The sequence below is a fragment of the Dufourea novaeangliae genome, unplaced genomic scaffold (assembly GCF_001272555.1).
Source record: "Dufourea novaeangliae isolate 0120121106 unplaced genomic scaffold, ASM127255v1 scaffold445, whole genome shotgun sequence".
NCBI classification, from domain to species: domain Eukaryota; kingdom Metazoa; phylum Arthropoda; class Insecta; order Hymenoptera; family Halictidae; genus Dufourea; species Dufourea novaeangliae.
The window spans coordinates 89101-113378 of NW_015374315.1; the positions used below are offsets into that span (position 1 = coordinate 89101).

At 50.3% G+C, this 24278-nt stretch overlaps 1 long non-coding RNA gene across 1 annotated transcript in view; it reads right to left on the reverse strand.

Moving 5' to 3' along the window:
* Positions 1-206: 206 nt before the first annotated feature.
* LOC107192833 overlaps positions 207-24278 on the reverse strand; it is a 31020-nt gene continuing 6948 nt past the window's right edge. Inside the window, exons 2-3 of the long non-coding RNA XR_001516313.1 lie at positions 18294-18358; positions 207-373 (exon numbers count right to left, since the gene is read on the reverse strand). This is a non-coding gene — a long non-coding RNA (uncharacterized LOC107192833). The remainder of the gene's footprint in view (positions 374-18293; positions 18359-24278) is intronic.

The following is a 24278-nucleotide window of genomic DNA, read 5'->3' on the forward strand; positions in this document are numbered from 1 at the left end:
GAAGTTCGTTGTCCCTTCTCGGAGCCCGCATCGGGCTTATTTGCATGAGAAAAGTGTTCTACGATTCCTTCGATTACGCACTCGCCACCATGGGCCCCGAGACGGGTTCACATTCTGGGAAACTCTTTCAGCCGATCCTCGTAGCGATGAACTTTTCAGATAGACGCGAGACACCGTACACGTGTTACATTCACAGTGCAGGGGTGGTCGACGGTTTCGCTCTTTACCGAATGCTTCCTTCTTCTTTTCTTTTTTCTTTCTACGCTCGATCCAGCTTCATCCCGTTTCTTCGTCGCTCAATTTTTCCTCCCGGCTGCTCGTCGATTATTCAACAGCCTCTCGCTCTTGCGTTTCCTCCTCGACACGTCTCCGCCTGAAATACAATGTAAATTTCTCCAGAAATTGGTTTCAAACACGTCGCAAGATATCGAGGGTATTTCCGTAACCGCGATCAAAGAATTAGAATACCGCCCGTAATTGTACACCGATCGATCGAGATCAATTGAATTTCCAAGAGACCAGCAATCCGCTCGATTTTGTGTTTCGACTCGAGTGATCCGGCCGTTCGCTATTTTTTATTTCCCAGAAAAATATTTCGCGCGTGTTTCTACGGTAATCCTCGGCCCTCTCTTCGTGCGCAACGACCCACACGGGGTTCCCAATGGGAGGTTGATATTGGCGGTTGATTATCAATTTTCTACCAATTTGGTTCCACTTGTAGCGGCGCCAGCTTTTGTCCCGCTAATCACCCCTTGGCTCCCGCTTTCACCCCCCGCCGGCTACATCCGATCCGCTTTGCATATTACGCCACGATATATCTCTACTATTCTGCATGACTTGACGAGTACCATCCCGCGTGTCGCCTTTCTTCTTTTTCTCCCCCCTACTCACTCTAAAAAAATTCTCTCTGGGCACACCGGTTAAGCAGCCTAGTGCCGCGTTAAATAACCACGTCAACCCTTCATCATCGATCGAACCGCATTCGATTGGGAGGATGGACCCAGTGGGTCTAATTAAAAACGTACGAAACGCGACACTAGTGTATGGGGTCAACTGTGGGTCCATCTTCCCCCGCGAAGATGGCGGCTCGAGGGGATTCGTTTCCGTTCGAGTCGAAGAATGCGGTCGCAGACTTTTTGCGAATTAACCGGCAGGCTGGCGAATGCGTTCGCAAAACAACAGAGGGATCAAACGTGGACGCTTATGGGATCAGCGATCTGAAAACGTTGTGTTGTTTCAGGTGAGCCAGCTCTCACGCGCCACACCCTGTTTTCCACGGGGTGAATCCCTTCTCCCCGCTCCCTCAGGCTTCAAACCGCCGCACCGCGCACTCCCACCGCGATCGGAATTTCGAAATCGCTCGGTCTACCGGCTAACTAAATTTTCATTCCTCCGAAAAATACGCCATCGTTTCCAACGACCCCCTCACCTGCGAACGCCTCGATACGCATTTTTTTGGCGAAGCAGCGAACGTTTTTTCTTTTTTTTTTTGCGCCGCGAATATCTCCGCGGTATTTTTTGTTTAACGTCGACACCGGCCCACAGTCGGAACAAGTTAATTTCCATTAAACGCGACATCGTTGTCTAGTTTTCTCGTTTGACGTTCATCGAGATTTATTCGCCATTAGGCGCGCAATCGGTGGAGGGGCGCGACCACGAAATAAAATTCCTGGTCCCCCCTGCGCTCGCGAGTATCGTCGCGCGCCTGCTCAAAATTCCACGGGGGCTGCTGGCAATAAACAGTGTATCACTGTATCCGGGAACATTAAATGCCGCTTTGCGCGCCGGTCTCTCGGCTTAAGCGAAATGAATCGGTATCAGGGCGAGACCTTTCGAGAATTTCGTGCTGGAGAATCTTTAGAGATAAAATTCTCAGAGTTGTATTTACCGTTCTTTGTAGAATCTGCTAGCAACGACAACGAGGTATAGCTTTGTGAAGAAGAAGGAGAAAGAGAGAGAGAGAGCTATCCATCGATGACGGTATAGCAGAGGAGCAGAGCATGATCGGTTGTGACACCAGTGACCAATCGGCGAAGGGAAGGTGGCGGGGGTAGGAGATGGGCGCGGTAATGGGAAAGCCATGCACACCGGCCCGATTCGCCACTCGCATAAAATTAACCAGTTCGTTCGTTCGTTCATTTTAATTAACGAAACACTGGGGACACCGCGTGCGCGCGCGTGTTGTACGTCTATCTTTTGGTTTGCTGAAGAGCGTGCGAAAAACTCGTCGCGTTGACGATCGTGGTGCTTCTCTCCCTCCCCTCTCCACCTGCGATTATTTCGGCCCCCAGTGTTTATCGCGGCAGATCGACGGCGACAACGACACCGAGAAATTATCGGTATAACCATCTTGGTTAACGCCAACTGGCTTCGACTACCGCGGCGTACCGGTCACTGGTCGAAAAAGAGGATCAGCGACGGTGGTCGTGAATTCCTCGCGGTCCTTCGGTTTCGTCGCAACGTTCGGCAACCTTCTCGAGTTCACGGATCAGAGCGTGTTCGTGCAGCTCCGAGCGTCGCGGTCCCCGGAGGAGGAAGGGTCCTTCTTCTCCTCTGTGGTCGAGGGACCGTATAAGGTTAACGTGTAGAGCGGCTCCCGGTGGCACGATGATGTCTCTATCTACGACGGCGAATAGCGGCCCTCGGTTAGGTGTGCGAGCCGATGCAACACGTGTGTGCACGGTGGATGGACGCGTGCATGTGCCGAGGCACACAGGCGCCATCGAGGCATGCAACGAGAGCCCCAGGGTCGCGTGGGGTCAGCCAGTCACGGAGTTAATTAGACGCCGTGCTTCGGGAGCTCACGTGGCAGCACGCTCAGATATCAATCGGTTCTTTGCGCTCCTGGATGGACCCGAGTGTGTGCTTGCTTTTCTTAAAAGATTCTCATCCCTCCTTGTCTCTCCATGCACCCCCTTCGAGGACGAAAAATGGGATACCGAACGCAGATCGAATCGCGCGCTTAGAACGGTGCCCCGTTCGTTTCTTTCTCGCGCCGTTTAATTAAGCCGCGACGAAAAGCTCGAGAACGAACTTTTGCCTCTGGACGCGAATTTCGCTTGAATACTACATTCCGTTCTTTCCAGACGTGATCTGTACACGTGCTCAGAGAGATTAGGTGCATTTATCGGTTTTGTGGATTTTCTACGAGTCGACATTTTCATCGTCGCGCACCCATTTCGCTGCCCCGGAGGATCTCGACAGATTTTACGCTCGCGGAAGAAGCACGCCCACGGTGAGTTCACAGCCCTCCTTCCTCGCGTTTCTCTCCCGACTCGATTATCCCGACTAATTCGGCTATCCCATTTGGTAGCGAGATAGGAAACCAGCAAGCACCCGTTCTCCTTTGCTCCCTTTCTTCTTCGTCCGTCAGGAGACGCGAGATCGCACCGGTGGACTTACCTTTCCACCCACGGGCTCCTTAACGCGAGCTACCGTGAAACCGACTACTATCTGCAATTAGCCAGTCACATTTATATGACCTGATTACGCCTGTTTGCCAGCTTCGTTTAATCCTCGAGATCCTCCGAAGCACACAGCTTGCCAGGGAGTTTCCTTTTTCTCCTATCGCCACGAAACGATCTCTTTTTTCGCGGTTCGTTTATCTCCGTGGCCCGTGTGTTTCCAAATCGGGGCTATTCGGTAATAAGATTCGCGTTCTATTTTTGAAGAATGGAATAGACGGGTACAGGGGGAGAATCACGAGTAAATTTCCGCGGTCGGATATTTGCAAAAGGAACGAGTACACGAGAGAGTCGGGAAACGACGAAGAAAGGGGAAAGGGTCGAGGGGGGGCGAGAGAAAGAGGGACACTTCGTTAAGGCATAGGATGATAACGAGGAGGATTCGAATAACGTCCGGGACGCCTCACCTCAGGGTTCACTTCAGCGCGAACGGTCTCGCTTACGCGTCCTCGCGAGAACGTGCGAACGTCTACGGTTCGCACCGGTAAAGGTGATACGCGTATACCGAGAGTGCGGACAGATAGAGATGAAAACTCGTGGAATTGTGAAACGAGAGGAAGCGGAGGAGGACGAGGACGAGGGAGCACCATGACGGAGGGTTCGGGTGTAGGTCCGCCGCCCCTGCTGGCTCGTTGGAGATGGAAGCAATAGGGATCAACTAGTATGCAAATCGCATGTAAATATCGTTCACTCTCCCGGTACCGAACCAGCTAAAGCCTCTTTCTCTCTCTATCTTTCTCTTTATGTCTGCGTCCCTCCATTTCGTGTCTCCTCCTCCCTCTTCCCCCTTTCTCTCCCTCGATTTCTCTCGGTCGTACGCTCTCTTTCTCTCTCTCTCTTCGGTTCTGGAGCACAAGTTGGAAGAAATCAAAGCAGGGGACAAAGCGAGCGCAGACGTGATCGTGACGGAATTTTTTCTCGTTCTCGCGTGTTACTCGCTCTCTTCGGTCGAGCCTAGCAGCACTGTCTCACCCCCTGTTGGAGGTAATAGTATTTGCTTTCGCTCCATCTCGAGGCTCCCGATGATGCGTCGGGTCCAAGTGGGTGTGACGGAACCACGGATTCTGTCGTTGATTCGCAATTAATTTGTTTTTACCCGGGTAGCTGTGGTACCCATCCGTTGATCGGAACTCCCTCCCTTGAACCGTGGAGAATACACAGTCAAGGATACCGGAGAAACGCATCGGTTGGTAACGAAAACTGTTTCAATTATTCACGCGGTATTATTTTAGCTCGTGAAACGCACCTCTGGAGTTATGCTCAGTCGTCGGTGTGTATCGTATAAAAGCTGATTTTTCCGGATGCGCGCGCGCGTGTTACTTCGCGAAGGAGTCCTCGTAACGGCGAACGAAGCATTAAAAGTTGGTGGAAATCATTGCCGTAGAAAAGTTCTCACGTTTCAAGGTACAGTCGCCACCGAGTGTCTTAACGGAATAATCGAGCGATACCATGGCGGATCTCTCGTCGCTGCCAATCGTAAACGCTAGAGCCGTTCTCGGCAACTGTGACATAATGTCTTCGTCGGTGACGTTCGAGTAATGCCGACAGTATAAAGTTTCGTTGGATCGTCTCCCCGGGGAATCGGGGTAATTTCGTCCGGACAATCTTGCAAAATTGTCGATCAGCTCCCTGCGGGACGTTAAATGATGAAAATTCCATTCGAGGCTTTTGGGACTGGCGAACCGACGAATCGGTGGCCATCTGGAGGCCGACGAACCTTTAACGCAAACGTTCATAACCAAAAAGTTTCCACATTTTTTCATGACCGCGGTACCCAGGTAGGTATCCGCCCGCCAATGACCATCATTTACCCTCTAACCGATTTTAACTTTCTCTTTCTATTTGAGACAACTGTACGTTGTATTGTTTAAATCGAGGAAAGGAATTTAGTAACATGTGTAGTTGCTGAAAGCGTTCAGTTCTGTACGAAACTTCGAGCGGAGTGGGTGTACTTGAGTATTTCTAAGTTGAATATTATATTTCTTTTGTCTGTTGTTTTATTTATTATATTTTTAAGTATTTTACAGTGATGAATATTAAAATCAGTTTATTATTATGTATAAGTTTGTTGTGAAAATATTGGAAGAATTAAGTGGCAAAAGTTTTGAGGTACGTACCCAATTATAAAGTACACTGGACTAAGGATCTGAGGGGATTTAAAGATACTCTATCGGAATCATAAAACAATTTCGAGCTCAAAGTCACAAGTGGACACCTGGTTATGAACATTAGGGTTAAGAATTTGATCGGTAAGCCGTCTGGACGCGAGAAAGAAGTGCAAACATCCGGCCAACAGAACGGCCATTATCGGTTTCGTGTTGTATAAGCGAATAATCGTCCGTGGGGTGGGTCTTAATAGGGTCGAGCATTAGTCCGTGGAATTATACGATGACTTCTGTCTTATTTAGGACGGTCGTCCTACCCGTTGCGAGAAACCAGAATACGAAGAGAGGAACGGGGCGGGGGGAAAGCAGGGTGAGACAAGTAAGACCTCTCTAACTCCAGGTATTTTCATCCTATATTCCTCGACCTCAGTGCCGGCAGCAGGATTACTTGGAGAGACCCTGAGAACTTCTCCCTTTCTTACCTTCCACCGAACCTCTCTCGGCTTTTCCGCACCCGTCGTCGTCGTAGACATCTTCCTTTTCTCCCTCTGTCTCTGTGCCTGGCTTCCGTATTACCATTCTCAAAATTCTCGATAAACCGGGGCTTCCGTCGTGATGACGTTCCGCCGTCGCAGCTATAGTTTCGGTAGCTTGTATTTTCTGCAAGTACCATTGGGTGTCATCGAGATTCTCTCGGTACAGCGACTGTACTTGGTCGATGATCTTGTTTGGTCCTTTGAATTAGCAATTTACGAAGTGCCGACGGTATACAATTTCCTCGTTCAGCCATGCGAGTTTATGTAAAGTTTACACGTAAGGAGTGGTCTCGGGGAGACAAAGAACGAGTCGCAATCGTCGACGAAATTCGACGTTCTCGAAGAAGTGTCGGGAATTGTTTGAACGGCGATACTTACAACTGCCGGTTCGGTGTGGAGCTGGCGACATTTTCTATGCAAAAGAGTCGAAAACGTAGGACCGTTTTCGCGGTGCGAGGGTGGCACGGGGTGGCGTAGGGACAGAGGGATGGAAGGGAAATCTGGGAGAGCAGGAGGCGGTGTAGCGGTTGCAGCCGACGGCACGTTTTAATAATGCCTTCCCTCCGTCGACCAAGAACGAGGAAGAAGTTTAACGAAGATTGTGCCAGATACTTTTAATTGCTATTCCTCCCTCCGCTGACGCGCGCGGCCGATGCTGGAAAATGAAGGGATGGCTAGAGGTCCACAGAGCCTCATCCTCCTCCTGCACCCTTTCCAGACCTCTCTCCTACCCCCGCCGTACCCCCCTTACCAACGGTACCCTCTCCCATCCCTCTCACTTTACAGTCTTTTTATCCGGCGTCCCGTGGACCCTCGTGATTTTATCGTCCTTGTATCCTCTCGACTCCCGTCCGCCGAAGAGGTTTGTTATTCCACCGGCAGATAGGCGACAAAGGAATTAATCGGGTCGTCTCTTCCTACTCTGGGCTCTTTCACTCTCTCTGTCTCACTTTCGAGCCTCCTCTTTGTCGTTCGAGTGCCGTCAATTAAATTGAAACGTTAAAAACCAGAGATAAATTGAAACTGCTGGAATACCTGGCTACATTTTCGCCGTGATTTCCCCGTCGTGTTGCGTTCCGTGTTGTCGCGGGAATTGTTAATGGTCGCGTTACGAACGACGCGACGCGTGTACACGCCCCCTCCCTCTGGAGAATCACCGAAACCAGTTTCGAGGACGGATTCGTTTATTCCGTTTTTTTTTTTCATTTCGCTCCGTTTTCGTTCCGTTGAATCGTGCAACATTAAACATCTCTGATCGAACGATAAATCGATGGCATTGATTGGGTAGGCATCCTGCAGAATTCGCGGTGCTTCCTGCCGGTTCGCCTATTATATCGAGGGCCTAGCAGCGGTGAGGCGGCGTGGTGCGAGCGCACGGTCCGCAACAATACGACCGAAGGCTTACGCTGACTACAATGCGAAGTCTAAAAATCAAAACACATTAATCTCCGGCACGTGGCGGGGATCGCACGCTGGTAACAAAACAGTTCTCCGCGCGTCCGGCCCACGTGGCCAATATAGGAAAACGGGTAGGTATATACTTTCGGACGACACTTGCGGTACCGTTTGGCGTTTCAATGCGTTCGCTATTCAACTGTACTCCCGTGTCCAAACATCGTCGTGAGTTTATTTATTCGAATAACCTATCCCTCTTGGAGCTTGCTAATTTATTTGTAGAGCAAAGTGGCTATAGCTAGTAGGCACGTCTATCATAGAGTAGACAGGTATGTTCTAGAGATGGTTGTATGCTCATTCTCTAATGGTACTTCCACGAAACCCACGTGGGTGTTCGAATACCTCTCAATCGTCGGCAGATGACTAATCGACGTAATCTGTCAGCGACGATTAAGAATCGTGAACGTGGACGAGCAGAACCAACCGATGGATGCGTCTCTTTTCAAACGAGAAGCCCCGATCGCTTCACGGTTGTTTCCGTTTTCATTCTAATACGACGTGGCTCTATACGAAACGTCCACTCCCCATGCACGATTCCAGGCGTGTCTCTCGGCACCCTGATCGTGAACGTCACAAACGGATGTATTTAGCGACGATAGGTCGATTTACCAGGGTGGTGTGACTACCGTCGTGAATTTATTCTCGGTTGTCTTTGCCGACGGATCCCGACAGCGCTATAATCGATCGTGAATCGTTAATAGATATATTCCAGTTGTCACTCGGAAATGGAATGTTAATGGAACGAAGTTTCTCGACAAGCAAAATTGCAACGTTAGTACCTTCGACCAGTTCTTTCACGCGCGAACACGTACGTGGAAGATACATGTAGCCGCTTATCTAATTCAATTTGGTAATATCGTGCCCATTGAGAGAATAAATGATTACTGGGAAGATACGAAGTTATCTGGCCCCGTGGGACGCGTAAATTGCCATTACCCGGTGTTCCCGCCGGGCCAAAGCGAGAGACAGAGCGAGAGTGGAGCCCGCGGCTTTTTAGGGAGGGCCGCTTCCCAGGATCTTAATTATTAATCGTTCTCGTTAATCACGCCAATCGGCGAGGATCGTCGATTATATCCAAGCGTGAAATATCAGGATGGAACGTCGCGATTTCCCCCTTCGTCAGCTACGAGGGTTGCTATACATATATATTCTTCCCGTTAACAATCTTTCGCGATATCAAGGCAGGTTCTCTTAACGGCCGAACGTTCCACCATCATTCGTCGTTCTCCAGGAAGATGGAACGTTTACGGACGTTGAAAATCTATCAGAATCTCTCTGTGGGTGGTTGAAATGCTACAGTAGGGGTGTGAACGCAAAAGGGATGACAAGCGAGATACCGCGGCGTTTTCGCGGGTCGTAATGTCCCGGTAGACTTCGAATTCAGACGGGATGTATACGTTGCACGGCAATGACGAGGAATCGAGGGTCAGGCACGGTGGGAGAAGGGAGGGAATAAGGGGTGGAAGTTGACTGTACGGCTGGATATCGAGGGGTGCCAATGGAAAATCGTGACGGCGAGAGGGGGCGCGAACAATGCGCCAGAGATTTAGCGTGACGTCGACGGTGAAAAACCAGTCTGCGACTTTGAAAGCTCGCATTGACGTTCCCCCCGCGATGGATTTTTCCCAAAATCGTGCGGCACGAAACCCCTATCGCGAAGTGCTCCGAAATACGCGACAACCGATATACTCGGACGAGGACATCCAGTCGAACGGCGTACGAGTCCGTCTTCCGGTGGAAGGTAACAACATTTCCGGGGGGATAGCAGTTTGATAAGATTTAAAGGAACCTTCCCTGCCAGAAAGAACGATGCTCTGTTTGATGAACGGGGCGCGAAAGTCGCGGTGACATTATAGAGCAGTGAAGTTCCGTCGTTTATCAATTTTTTTTTTTTTTTCGGTGTTATATCACGCGCGACGGTCTGATTCACAGATCTTCCCTGGTAAGTAGGGGGTTTTGGGCGAGAGAACGAGGCGGTTGGTGGCCCCCTTTCGTACCCGCCCCCCTCTGGCATCCCGATGGAGCGTGAAAAACAGAGGGGTCCATTGTAACCTCGTCCTGTGGCTAATGCGACTGTCGTCGGCGTAGAAACCGGGTGCAAGAGGTTTCGTCCGTGCCGAACATTAGCCAACGGTCGTTTAGCTGAAAATCCTCGCGGGGCACGCTGCGTGTTGTCTCCCTCTCTCTCTCTATCTGGGTTCCGCCTCGTTGAAAGCGGATTTTTTTCAGCTGCGCTTTCGCACGGAAGTCGAGGACCTCCGAATGTCGTCCTACTGTTTTTGCTTCTGTGCATACAGAGGCGTAATTGTTTCTCTCGACGTTGCGAAACGGATCATCGTTCGGATTCATCGTCCACGAAACTGCGGCGCTGTTGCGTGTGTACCGTTTCGTTGTTAACAAACGTGTGTGCGTGTGGTTCCCATGCCGTCATGGGTCTCGTGATAAGAAGGAGGATCTAGAATCTAGATAATTGGAGAAGACAAACCGCACTTTGTTCTAGTTTTTCAATACATTCCTCTGTTCATTACCATCGAAAAGAAGACAGGTCGGCCAACTAATTTCCTAACGAGCCAGGTAGGAGGGAGGTAGAGGAGGATAGATCGTATCGGGAGAACCGGTGCAAATTCGTATGTAGGAAAGATAAGAGAGGTTCGCGGCGTTGTAAAATTACCCATAATAAACATGTCATCGCGCGGCTGTTATTATTTTTATCGCGTTGTACGCCACCTACCGACGCGCAACGCCGAAATATCTGGGTTCGCATCGGGGCCTGTAAACCGTCTACCACGGCCAGAGAGAAGGATTGTCTGGTGTCCGATCTCCGTGGGAGCTGGCGCACTCTAGTTAAGCCGTCATAGTCTTCCGCCAGGCTGACTATCTCTGTACCAATTAATCCCGTGCCGTCACCGTTGTCGAGGTCTCCGTGCATTCGGCGGTTAATCCGATCGCATTTATTCGAGGAACACTTTTCGAGCAGCTTCTCCCGAGTAAGAAGCAACTTTTTGCTCGATCAACGTAAACGATTCGGGGACCAGATTAACGGACTTTCGACCAGATATTCCACCAAAGAAAAACGAAAGCGGAGCAAGCTCGGAGAGCTCGGAGAGGAAGGGGAACGCGAAGCGATCACGAGCGAGCGATTAGCTTGCATATGCAAACACGGCGAGGGTATAGAATTCCAGGTACGTCGGTACACGATATAAACACGTGAAGGGAATGTAATCAACGAGCTGATAAATCACTGGTCGGTTGTGTTAATCGAGGAACGTGCACACGCGCGTCCCCGGAAACTACAACGCGTGTATCTTACAGGAATCGGTTTCGTAAAAATTCGTTATTGAGCGGTTTCGAGATGTAATATTTTCCGTCGAACAGGGAGAGAGAGAGAGAGAGAGAGGGAGAGAAAAACGTGATCCGTATCGACTATTGGCAGGATCGTGGCGAACAAGCAAGAGGGAGACAGAAGGACAGAGAGGAGGAAAGTGGAGGGGTACGGTTGTTCTTTTAACACGGCTTTAGGGGGTCCTTTATGCTGACACAAATATCGCTTATGCCGGCGTCGCGCCGCTGTTTTGGTGGAGCCCATCGAGCATTGTGCCTTCCAAGGCCGTGTGTACCAAACACCGAGCTCTGTGTACCCAGCAAACACGCTCGTCACGTGGCGGGCTGATCCCTTCCGCAGTCGCGGACTCCCCCTTACGGATTTGCGCAACGGGTCAGCCTATTCCCTTCGGAACTGGCTACGGACGATCCGGACGAGCCTCTTCCCATTACGTCTGATACCGAAAACTGTTCTCCTCCTCCTAGAGATATCCTGTCTGTCGCGGACCTCTCGCAGGGCACCGCGGGTACCAGCAAACACACGTGCCGGTTCTTTGCGTCAGCTTTGTTTGCCTGCGCCCGGTTTCAATGACGGACCGACTAACTCCACGCTAACGGGATCCAGTTGAACTCCTTTATATTTCACCCCCGTGGCTCATGAATATCTCGGATCGCTTCTTTCCATTCGATACTTCGGGGAAGGGTGATATCGTTTTCGTTGAATTTACCCGCTTCGGGCGTCGAACGGGCGAGAGATGCGTCGATGCGAATACGATGACAATACACAGAGATCTTTACGTTTCCCTCGCGGGTAACAACGATCCTCGACGACGTAATTATAGAAACTTTGGACACAATTGACCGGAAGAGTGTATACTTAACGCGGCGTGACCTTTACGACGGATAAAACGTCCACACTTCGTTTCCTTCGCCCTTCCCCTTTGCTACACGAGTTCTTCGAGGAGGGTGTCGGCCAGAGTCTCGAAACTTCACTGGAAAGTGATAAATAATGTCGACGCGGGACAAAATCGTCCGTAACGGAGGGCTCTCTCTCCAACGGGCACACGCCATTACCTCCGATGCGTTCGCAAGGACGACAATCGCGACGACTGGGTCGAGAAGATCAACGTCGGCGAACGTATTCGGTACGTGACACGGTGAACGTTCTACCGTCGAACAGAGAGCCGCGGAAACGGAGAGAGAGATCACGCGAGGGAGAGAAGATAAAGAGAAGCGGGTTGAAAAGCGGCAAGGAACGGGGGAATGCTTCACCCTTCGGCGGAAAATGAAAATTGTATTGTTGGACTCCCTTATGAGGGAGAAGCACGGTATTATATTCGCGTTAGCGAGAGCTGCCAACGCCGAAGACAGCGGTCAGCGGCTCTTTCACGACGGTCATCAATGCGAGTCATCAATAATCCTGATCTGACAGCTTTTTCAGGCTAAACGCGATGGCTGTTCATCGTGGATTTCGATTCACCACGATCGTCTGAGTCGCGTGGAACGAGCGCAAAAGAACCGATCGTTTGGGGGATAAAATAATAATAATAATCATTTATTTCGACGGGACAAAAACACATTGAATTAGAAAAATATTACATTAGACCAGGTGACAGGTTTACATAGATACATTTGTAAAGAGTATATGTATATGAATAACTAGCTTACAATTTGCAATTTGGTGCGTTCTACTTCCAGGTACAGTTTAGATTTGAATATTATAATAATTTTATATGTATATATAATTGTTCGGTTGCGTGGAAATTTTGTTTATAGAGTCGCTTTTGCTAAATCTGGATGTGTATGGTGAGGGTCTAAAATATGTGGGAGTTCTAACTGGTCCAATTGTAATTACCATTCTTCTGATTTCAAGCTTATTTATATTGATAATTCTCGTACCTCGGTCAGACAGCAGAATACGTAAAATTGAGTTGTTGTTGCTCCTCGACCGTGTGTTACTTCTATTCGACATTACGTGGAGTTCTCGGTGGATATTGTACGACGACTACGACGAAAAACTGCGACGGGAGAAGTCGAAAAGTTCGGCGGAAAACAGCTTGACGACCATATTTCCGCGAATGGATTCCAAGTCGGTGAAACTGTGTGGTTCATTGAAAAAGTCGGGCGTACGGAACCGGGAAAGAAAAGACAAGTTGATTCCCGGACCGATCCCGGCTGTTTTCACTCGCCCCCCCGAGACTGCCATTCCCTTGGGTGGTTTCTTCCGTCCCGCCAGAAAGTTTGGCAATTTATGCGACTTTTTCGCGGAAACTCGCGTATCTTTCGTCGGTGTCCGTGCTCCTCGAAGATTCAACCTTCTCGTATTTTACCCTCATTCTCTCCAAATCGTTCGCCGGCTATTAAAATAATCCTGACACGTTTTGTTAATCGGTCGATGAAGGATCCTTCGTTGAGGGTGGGATCAAGACGCAAGGAGGGAAATCCAGGAAAACACCTGGCGCATCTTCTGCGCGCGTGGAAAGATATTAAGTCGGCGTGACGGGGGGTAGGATATGAGGTGTAACGACATCGCGAGGGTGGAAGGATAAAGTCGGTGGCAAGATGTGGTGCACGATGCGACGCGTACAACGCATCGATCTTCATCCATCAGCCCCACGCCTTCGGCTTCACCCCGACGGAAGATTCCGTTGCGGTTTTTCTCGCCGCGCCAGATGTATCGCGAACACGCAACGGAAAACTTTTCGGCGTTTACGCGCTTTGCGGCAGCCCTTCGATTCCTCGATTCATCATCGCGATATTTCCCAAAGATCCTCTCACGTGCGTCCCGCTCGAACGAACCCAAAGCCCCCGTTCTGTTTCCTGATTTCGATGTCGGGAGGGTAGCGTGGACGACTTTGCCTCCATCATGGATGGTAGGAACCGCAAATCACTGTCTCGACGGCTTGACCAATCGTGACGAATGAGCGACGATGATTCGGCTCGCAATCGAACGCTGGCCCGCTGCGAATCGCTAATGGATCCCCGCCCTCGTTCCCAGACAGGATTCGGGAGTTTGTTTCTCGAAACATTCTCCCCGAATCTTCCCTCGGTTCATCGACAATGACCAAAAGACCAGCGGAATGCAGATGAAACCGTCTGGTTCTTTGGCCGATCGACCAAACAAGGCGGTCGTTCGTTAGACGTTGGTGCCGTTCGTCTCTCCATCGTCAAAAGAACTCGATGAGAACGTCACGGTGTGCATTAAAAATCCACGAATCCAGGGGGACAGACCGACGGGGAAAACCTACGGGAATGTCTCTAAAACGAGCCGAGTTTTAATGTATCGGACGTCGATCTGAAACGCGAACATGGCCGGGGTGTGGGGACCAAAAACTGACGGGGGGTGAGGCGAGGGAAGCCTCCGTCGTTCTCTCCACCGAGAAACGTGGTAGTCAAAGACACCGCTTCGCGCGTTACCAGCAGCGTATCGGAGTCGCGATCTCATTAATTTCCGGGGAGCAATAAAAACGGGCGACGTTGCACACGGGTCCGACGGGCGCGTGGGACCAGACCCGCCCACCAGAGATCGTACCTCGTGGACCGAGGAGAGACAAAGAAGGATATCGGACTAAATCGGCGGTGGACAAAAGGGAGAGAAAGAAGGAGTAGAAAGAAGAGGAGAGAATCGGGAATAAATGCTTTTTGGTATCGGCGGCTGTTGTTTGCCTTCGGTATTTCGTAGCGAGGGGCGACGGACGTTTGCGGAGGCACGGTGTAGGGGCGCGAGAGCATGTCGATCGTGCGTCGATGACGCCCGGGAAGAGGTCGTGCACTGGGAGTCACTCGGTGGCCATTGTGCTCGGCACGTGTCGTCGGAAGAGAAAACGAGCGTGGCCGTCGGTCGAGGCGTAGCCGGGGCCTAGTCACCGAGAAAGCGGCCTCGGCCCGGTTACAATGCCTTCGCTCGATTCCTCTCCTCTCGCTCGCGTCAGATATATGGACGGAATTAATTGATACCGCGTGCTCGGGCATCGAGCAAGGGTTGCGTAAGCACCGTGGAAAAAGCAACCTCTCTTTCTTCGTTTCTTTTATTCCCATTCCCTTCACCCCGACACGAGCTACTCCCTCTCTCTTTCTAGTCCGTTTCCGTGTCGCGCCCGTCGGCTACAAAACGCTTTTAAACGGCCTGCCGTACCTTACGCTTCGTTGATTCCTGATCGTCGATCAAATCGGACTAGGCACGTACCCAGTCGCCCCTCCCTTGTTACGTACATACGTCACGACGCAGGTGCTCAGCGATGAATAATTGCCCGTGGTCTTAATCACAAGCTGAATTCTCTATCGAGAAGCAGCATCACCGAGAATAGATGGAAGTTTGGATTCTGGAAGGTGTCTAGGGACGACGCGACGCGAAAAGAACGTCTGCTTTCGGACGTGGAGCCCGGTGTGTGTGTGTCGGCCAAGTCTCGGAGGAAAGTTATTATAAAAATAATCAAAGTTTCCTGAAGCAGCACGAGAGGCGAGTACGGCTCGCGGTGGAGAATCGGTTCCACGGTCCCGGCCTCGTTTACGTCGGGCGCGACGCCCAGTCTCTCATTACGTTTGACGATTATGCGTTAATTTGCAGCTAGCGATACTTCAAACGATTTTTATTCATTGCGCGCGGCGAGGACGAGCTTTGCCCTTCTAACTGGAAGTCGTCTGTCGTTTCTGGTAGCACCGTCGGTGCCCGGAGACGTGGGCGCCGAGATTCTTCGAGTTTTATATTTTTCGAGTCCTCCGCTGGGGGATCGAGGATGCCTCGTCAAAGGATCCTCCGGATATGATAATCCCGACGCCAAGCTGAATGCGTAATGAAGTTTCTCCGGCGACAAGAAGTGGACTCGGCTTCTGATTAGCTTTGCCTTTACGCGTACCCTCGGCCTAAAGCGGCTCCGTCGTTGCGTTCAACAATTTTTTCCCAGCGACCTCGTAAATTGCTTTCCGCGAACCCGTCCGACAGAACAGTGGGCGAGACATATTTTTCTTCGTTTCTTATCCTTCCAACTCGAGTGTCGCGGTTCGAATATTCTATCGAGGTGTCACCCCCATCCGAGCACGAGCGAATCGCAAATCGTCGAAAAAAAAAAAAAACGGGAATATTCACCACGATCGGTGGAATCGGAGGCGATAATCCTCCTCCATTAGCCTCGACGCGTAAAAACCCAACAGATTGGAAACCGCATTCGGTTAGACGGCTACCTTTTATCCAACCGGAGAGGGACAGAGGATCTTCTCTCTTTCCATTCGTATTAACGCGTCCCCGATCCAACGGAGCAGCCCTATTAACTAATGCCAGCACCCCCTGTTCAACGCAATGCCATACGTGCACCAGCCAACCGGCGAACCAGCGAATCAGCCGACCATCCAGTCAGTCAGCCAGCCAGGGTGCGGAGGACCAGGCTTGCTGGTAGGACATTGCCTGCTACGCCGGGACAGTTTAAGCCCTGATATATCGCTCGCCGACACTCCCAACTTCTGTCGCCGTTTCTGTATCGCTTTTTTGTCACGGCAAGCCACGGTTGACCATATGTCCACGGAAACCGAGATCCCCATCGAGTATCTGTGACTCTGCCACGCGCACCCTGTCGATACTACTTCTGTTCCGTCCATCCATTTGTTTCATTTCTCTTTTTTTCGTGTTTGTCAATTGTTTCGAATTTACATATTTACATTGTTACGTATAAATCGATGATCGTTAGAACGCGTCAGTCCTTTTTTTCCTATAGCTTCTGAATGTTGCTTTACGATAATTCAGGAAACTCGCAATAAAGAATTTCGAGACTTTTCGACCGTTTCGGTCAACCCTTCGATTTGGTCGTAGCGTCAGGACACCCTGGGCGGCAGGACATTTACATGCTTCATTGATTCCTCGTTCCTTTGCGTCGTTTGGTTTTCCGGCTACGTGGGCGCGTTAAAGCGAGCTTAGATAACCCATGCCCCGACAGGCGGACCCCACTTTGCACGTAACAAATGATGCCACATGTTCGAATCTTGACTCGCTCGCTCACCGTCCCTCTGTCTCCACCGCCTCTCGGTTCGCCGTATAACCCGCGGGGCACCGAGCATTCTGCGCCTGATATTCGGGGGATATGGGGTCCTAGGCTCGTGTAATTTGTACGGTTAACGCTTGTGCAAAAACGAGAGACAGGCCAAGGGAGAGAGAGAAAACAGAAGCGGGGAGAGATCGACGGGAAGGAGGTCGACAATTTACACGGGACTAACTGCCGCGCTGGGAGCATTTACCAAAAGCACGGATCGAATCGATCCTACTTACTTAGCCGTTAATAGAACCGTATGTCGGTTGTCGTTGAAAAGTTTCGTTCGAATTTTCGTTTAAGAGCGAACGAGCATATTAATCGTGGACCTCCCAGGGTTGATGTAAGGGACCGCAAAAGGTGTCATTTTGTGATTAAAGTGAGACGTCGGATACCCGTGAGATCGAGATACTTTTACATTTTCAGGGGAGATTAGTTGACACGATACATCTTCTGGTAACCAGGTTGGTTGACCGGCCTGTCCGGGGAGAAAGAAAATATTCAAATACTCGAAAAAAGAAAATTCCTCGACGAACACCTCTCGGTCCGCTCGAGACACCGTAACCGACGTCGACGGATGAGCAGCATTCAGGAGAACAAACGCGATCGTGTACGATCGGCCGGGTTTCCCCTCCGATTCTTTTCCCGGTCTTTTCATCTCATTGTCGACGGTAGTCCAAGTGCCACTGGGTTGCAGGTAAGTGGCCGTCATCGCGCCTTGCTCAAAAAGACTAACCGATTGCCGCCTCTTTATCAACCACTTTACGAACAAGCTTGAAAAATCTGTCCGGGTGCCCGTTCTTCCGACACACGTTCCACTTGTACCTACCGCTCATTGTGATTAATTCCGACGCATGTCCGCATCGGTTACAAAGACTGCCGAAACCATTTGGTTCTTTCTCGAGTTTGAAGAGTCCTCGGGATCGACCCGCTGTCCTGGAGAAACGTTTAAAAAATTTCGTTACCGCGTTAATTTGCGATTTTTCGGAACTGACAGGCGGGTAGTTTTAATTACATTTCGAACGTTCGTGGTCGTTGTACATCGATGGAGAGGAACGAATATAAGAATCGCTTGAAAGTTACGCTTCGGCTTGTAGATTCGACGTTCTATACGGCAGACACCGATCTTCTATCTATCCAACCGTTAAATTATTGTTAGTCGTATTAATCGGCCGGAGGACTGGTCTTCCACGAAAAACAATCGACAAACGGATGTCGCCAATTCTTTTCGCGAAGCAGACAGACCGGGTATAATATAATGCGTATACGTTTATGAATATTTATTTAACGTTCAACGGCGCCAACTGCGGGTCTCTTGGAACGTGATTTTTGTTGTATACGTGCAATTACGTTTCGCGTATTCGTTTCACCGTTACACGTAATTTACGATCTTACCTCGACGAGCGACGTTGATTCTTCATCATCTCGAACCAAGGAGAAAGATCCACAGTCGCTTATTTCTGTAATAAAAAAAAAAAAAAAAACAGTACTTTCATGTGCAAATCTCGAGTGAAATTCGCATAAAGTATTTCGCAAACGAACCACGCGGATAAAATTCATAACATCATCACGGCTCGATGCTCTCTTTTTCTGTCTCTATTTCTGTTTTAGCAAAGAAAAAGCAATCTCGACGTATTTATTGCCAATCGTTAGGTACAGCTACGTAATGACCGAGCGAACAATTCCATTATATTTGTCAGGTAATGAAAAGACAACGAGGAGATCGTAATATCCTGTGACTGTCGGACGAATCTGTGGAAAGAAGGAAGAAGAGTGAGAGAAAAAGAGGTCTTCTAGGATAAAGAACCTAACATGTCGTGTTCCGTCTCTCTCCCCCTGTCATTAATACCAGGCGACTGTTACATATGGATGAGAAAGCTGGGTTAGGCTAGGACAGCGATGCTACAGAACGAGACGAAAGCGAAACGGGATGCAGGGAAGCGAAACTCATCGACTAAAAGCATCCGCGAAAGACCAAACCGTCGTCGTTCCGCTCTCGTCTGAAATCTCGTCGCCCTCTTCGAGGTCCACGAGTCAGCGTAGAAGAGAGTCCTCTCGCCAAAGGGCGGAGACTTCGATAAGCTTCGTCGGGGATAAAACGAGCCCCCACCCATCCAACGAGTTTACCTACGATTTAAATTGTCTGCTCGCAGCCAACCTCGATTTCACGGGATCCTCGAGTTTACACTGGATTCCTTTTTCCCAATGCCTCTGCTTATTTCTGCTTCTCATCGACGACAAGTTCGATGAAAAGCCACGGGTCGAGTTAAACGAATTTTTTGCTATCGTTAAAACATCCAACTCTAACCTCTTGAAAGAATTCGCACAGACGATTCGAGGTATGTTTGTCGGTTTTCAGGAATTAATCGCGGCCGAAGGTTGACGTGGCCACACACTTTCCTCCGATCTATCCTGACCACAGGAACGATAAATCTGGGCCTTCGCCCCGTATATCTTTCGGTCAGAAAGGGGAGTAAACGCAATATAGGTAATGTTCCGGCCGGTTACTTAACAAATTGCTACAAATTGCGGCGAGCGTTTAGCGTCGTATCCGTTCGTATCACTGCGGTCCTTCCATATACCTACCCCCGTCACCTCTCTTGTGGTCTCTTTGCCAGGGGGGAGGGGGCGTTCGACTCTCCGTATTCCGTGGTGACCACATGGTGCTCCCATATGTCCGCGCCATCACCCTCTAATGTCCGCCCACGGATTTCACGATTCCCGGCAACCCTGTCCAGAAGATGGAATTGCCGGTGGAGGGAAATGAAAAGGACGCGGCGCGACAGGTTTCTCGCCGGTAAACTCCGACGGTAGGGGATCCTCTCCCTTTGACCACGGAACGATATTTATTTCGGCATTGGTGTTTACCGAGGCGTTAATCCGATTAACTCTGCACGGGGATTGCTTGAACGGAATCGAGAGAGTAACGCCCGGAGGCGCAGAAAACAACTGAATTTCGTCAAGTCAATCTTTGAGGATAGCGTCTTATTAAAAAATTGTTGCAGCAGGGGCAGGATCGCTCGATCGTGGACACGTCATTAATCAATGCTTTCGAATAGGAGAACGAGATCCTTTAATGGCAGTTTAAAGGCGATACCCTCGAGCCAATCAGTGATCGCGTGCCGTGCGCGCTCACGGATCGTCCGGGTTAATTTCACGGGTATTTAACGCGGATTCGTTTAACAATGATTCAATCAAGTCGGATTTATTTGGCCGGGATTCGGCGGTTAGTCGGCACGAGGCGGTCATTAGGGACCTCTCGTCGGAAACGCCTCTCAGGCCTTTTGCTGGAATAAATGCGCGGCCATCCGGATGTATCGTCGGGCGACGTTTCTCGTTAACCGGTCTGTCGCTTCCAGACAAACGTCGCCCGACTGACGTCTCTCTGTTCGTTCGATTTAAAGTCATCTTCTCTGATCGCAAATATTATCCAGATTGGTGTGTCGACACAATTCTGGTTGTGGACACCTGGATCACGGTGCGTCTTATTTCACGTCGATGCAAAACTGGGCCTCGTTTAAGGAACGAGACGTGAACGACGACGACGAAATGGGTGAGCGCGATTAGAACGACGCCGTCGAGTTCGTCCGGCGTAAATATCGGTGAACCCCCGGATGATGCCTTCTGTCCAGGAAGGGGGACTGGATCGGCAATTCGACGCCCGCGCGAAATGTTGTCAGCCAATTTTCTTGGCCAGTGCCTCTGAATGCCGCAGATTTCCATCTAGGTCCGTCCTCGGTGGCGCCGGTGTATTCCGTTGCTGGGTAAATACACCCTTTTCCATCCCCTCGAGCGGACGAGCAGCGTCGTCGTAGCCGTCATCCTCCTCCTCGTCCTCTATCGTCCACCTCCATCCCACCCCTTCCCCACCTTCCCTCCCGCATGAACCACAACTGTGATTATAATTCGTAGTCCCTGCTGACAGAACCAACCACCATCGTCAACCCCGTTTCTCCTACGTTGTTCCGTCCCCATCTCTACCTCGGTACGTTAGCGGACGGGGATCGGACGCTGTGTAAAGGATTATGCACGCGGATTTAACTGATGAATCACATTGTCGTCTTGATTCGCGGTGGCGTTAATTTTCGGTTCTGCACCCCCTCACTCTGCCCCCTACACCCACCAGGAGCCGATTTAGCCCTTGGTCGACGCGCGTCTCTACACACGCGTGAACAGAAAAAAAGAAGAGTAACAGAAAAAAAAAAGGGAGAGAGACAGGCATCGGGAGACGGCGTGTTAGAAGCGGAAAAAAAATGTAGTCGAAAGATTCGACGCGTTCGCACGACGCGTTCGGAGGACGATAAATTTTAGCGAAGATTCACAGTCGTATTCGCGATCTCGGTCGGCTAATAGAATCGCCGACCGTGTTCGTTATAATTGTTTCGTGTAATCTAACGACGCTGGGAAGATCGCTCGTAAACTAACACGTGGATACACGGCTATATATATATATATATTTCCTTTTTTTTCCCGTACAGAGGCCGGGGCAAAAAGGCACTCGGATCTAACGAGAACAAGCGAATACGTTACACGGGGGATAGAACGGCGATAAATCAGATGGAACGACAAATTACCGGTGGCAATTAATCGACGAACCTTCCCCGATGCTTATTTGGAGAACTCGTCCCCGCTGAATGCGTCGTAATGAGTATTCGAGATTACGGCAATCGAATTCATCGGGGCAGCCTGCAATAATTTATGACCGATGCTTCTTTAGGATACGGATCGCGGTGAGTTTGCGGCGAGCACGGCCACCCATCCCCCTCCTCTCCCTTTCCCCTCTAGCCATGGCGCTATTCTCGTCGAGCAAACAATTTCCATTCGTTTGGAAAGGTTTCTAATCCGCCAACATCGGGCCCCGTGAGCAAAGCCAGAATTAACCGCTTCCCATTTCGATCTACCGCACGAGAGCGATAGAAAGAGAGAGGAAGAGAGATCTCGGGGGCTTATTAATTTTGCCAATAACGACGGTAGGGTGCCTCCTCCGCACAGATGGCGTATCACGAGTCAATATACTTTTCCGCCACGAAACCGCCCCTCGGAACACGTGACGGCCGACGAATTTTCGCTACGCTAATCATTCCTTTGACCCGTGCCTCTCGCATATGGTTCCGCGACCAGTTACACTCTTCCATCGATCCCGTTGATATACGATTTTATCGAAACGAAACAGCGCGCGGATATTCGCCGTAATCCACCGGACTCGTACAGAATCCTGCTACCGTTCGTGCACGGTAAAAATCAGAAGCTACGTAAAACACAGAAAAAAAAAGAAGGGAGAGAAAAAAAAAACAAGAAAAAATAGGCGCTTCGCGTCGAATTCCAGATTTCCCAGGTTTTATCCCGGGGGCTCCTCGAAATCTATATTTCACGGAGATCTCACGGACAGTCGTCGCACCTATTTATGCGACGTCAAGTATACTCGACTTCTCGCGAGCAAACGCGTAAGAGCGAGAGAAGTCGTGGGTACACGACGACGAGGAGGAAGACGAAGAAAACCAGAGCGAAGAAGGCAGTGCGGTGGAGGGAAGAGGGAGGGTGGGAGGGCAGAACCGATGGTTCTGCCACAGTCAGGACACGATCGCGGAGCATGGACCCAAGGAGAGAGAGAGCGGAATAAAGTAAGTCGACGATGGGTGTGTGCACGGTCGCGTACATACCGAGTGGAACGAGACGGACGCGAAGGAGAGACCAGAGATGGATCGAGAGGGAAAAGCAGGATGAAGGTGTGGTGGAGAGAAGCGAAGAGAAGGAAAGAGAAAAAGAGAGAGAGAGATAGATGGATGAGAAACGTTAGAGGGAGATGGAGATAGGGCGAAAGAGGGAGAGAGGGAGAGAGAGGGCGGTTGGACTGGCTTCGAGAGGAAGACGAGGAGAGAGAAAGGAGAGGACAACCCCCTCTTCTTCGCGGGTTGACTCGAACGCCGGCGATATCTCGACCAATCAAATCACGCCGCGGGCTCCGCCTTTTATCATTATTTTACTTGTTTTCCCTTTACTTCACCCTCATTGGATGACATTCTCTGGGCCATTTCGCGGTGCAAAAAAGATACCCGCGCCCAGCCGGAGGACTCCATGCTTCCCGCAGCGTCCTTCGGTACCCTTCTGGTACCCACCTTGGTTCCACGGACCACCTCCACGGAGATTCGTACGCTCCTCACCGCGCGAGGAGAGTGTCCGTCCTCCCTTCGTCGATCGAATGCTTTTCCGGGGATTTTCACGGGAGACTTTGATTTTTCTCGAGGCGTTCCGCGATTCGTTCGAAGAACGCGTTAGTCGTAAAAATCTGCTCGTGGACCATCCTCGAAGGTGTTTACTCGATAGGGTGAAAAAGAATCTCCGTTGTTCTCCCGTCAAGGGAAAGATTTTTCAGACAAAAAATTTCATATCGATGCTCGAACCGCACCCATAATTTTTCGACGATCCTCTGACACAACGAACTTTCCGGCGAGGATCTGTTTTTCACGTTTTTGTTTGATTTCGAAACGCGAAATCGTGGGAACGAACGTTCGGTCGGTCGAAACACAAGAGCGCTCGATGTCGAAAAGCGTGCTCCTCGATTCATCGACTTCGTGATCCGAGCCGAGAGAGCGAATCAACGATGAAAGCTCCGTTCGTCTGTCCGCTGGAGTAACCGTGGATAAATTCGTATCGATTCGTCCAGCTGGCGCATCGAGACCGTGATTGACGAGAGGTTCTCTCTCGTCAAGGATTATGCGGTTCGTTGGTCGGAACGAACGGCTTTCGGGCATGAGTGCGTAGACAAATATATATAGCCCAGCTATCGAACCAGTCGATGGACACTTCCTAAACCTCAAAAACTGCCACGGGGTTGTTCACGAAGTTATCGGTGTTCGAATGAGTATACAGACTCCTCTCGATTATCGTACCGTGAATTCATTTCTGCCCGAAGCCCGAGCTACGGCAACAAAGTATACTTTTGACAGGTTCCACCCCACCCCCAGTGGCGGGGATAACGCCTGGACAATAATCGTGTAGAACAAGCCAGACAATAATCGAGAGTAGTCCGTACATGGAATACGTTGACGATTGGTAACCGATCGATAGATTTTCTCGCAGAAGCTAAAAGTGCGCCGTGCCGATATCGACCGTATCTCCTTCGTAACAGATGCGGCATCGACGATAGGTATCCTTTCTCTGTACGACAATGCGCGCTCTCGACGAGAAGCGAAACCGGGCGTCGACGACGAGAGGCATTCCTTTCGAATCGTCATCGACTGCGACGCTATAATTTACATTCGTAAGTCACGGAGCGAAACGTCTGTGGCCTCCTCCGAGGCTGGAGACAATTAAGCAGCTTCGTCGGAAGCGAAATCCGCGCCGTTCGAAGACGACAATCGGGCGTGTGTGTTACTTTGC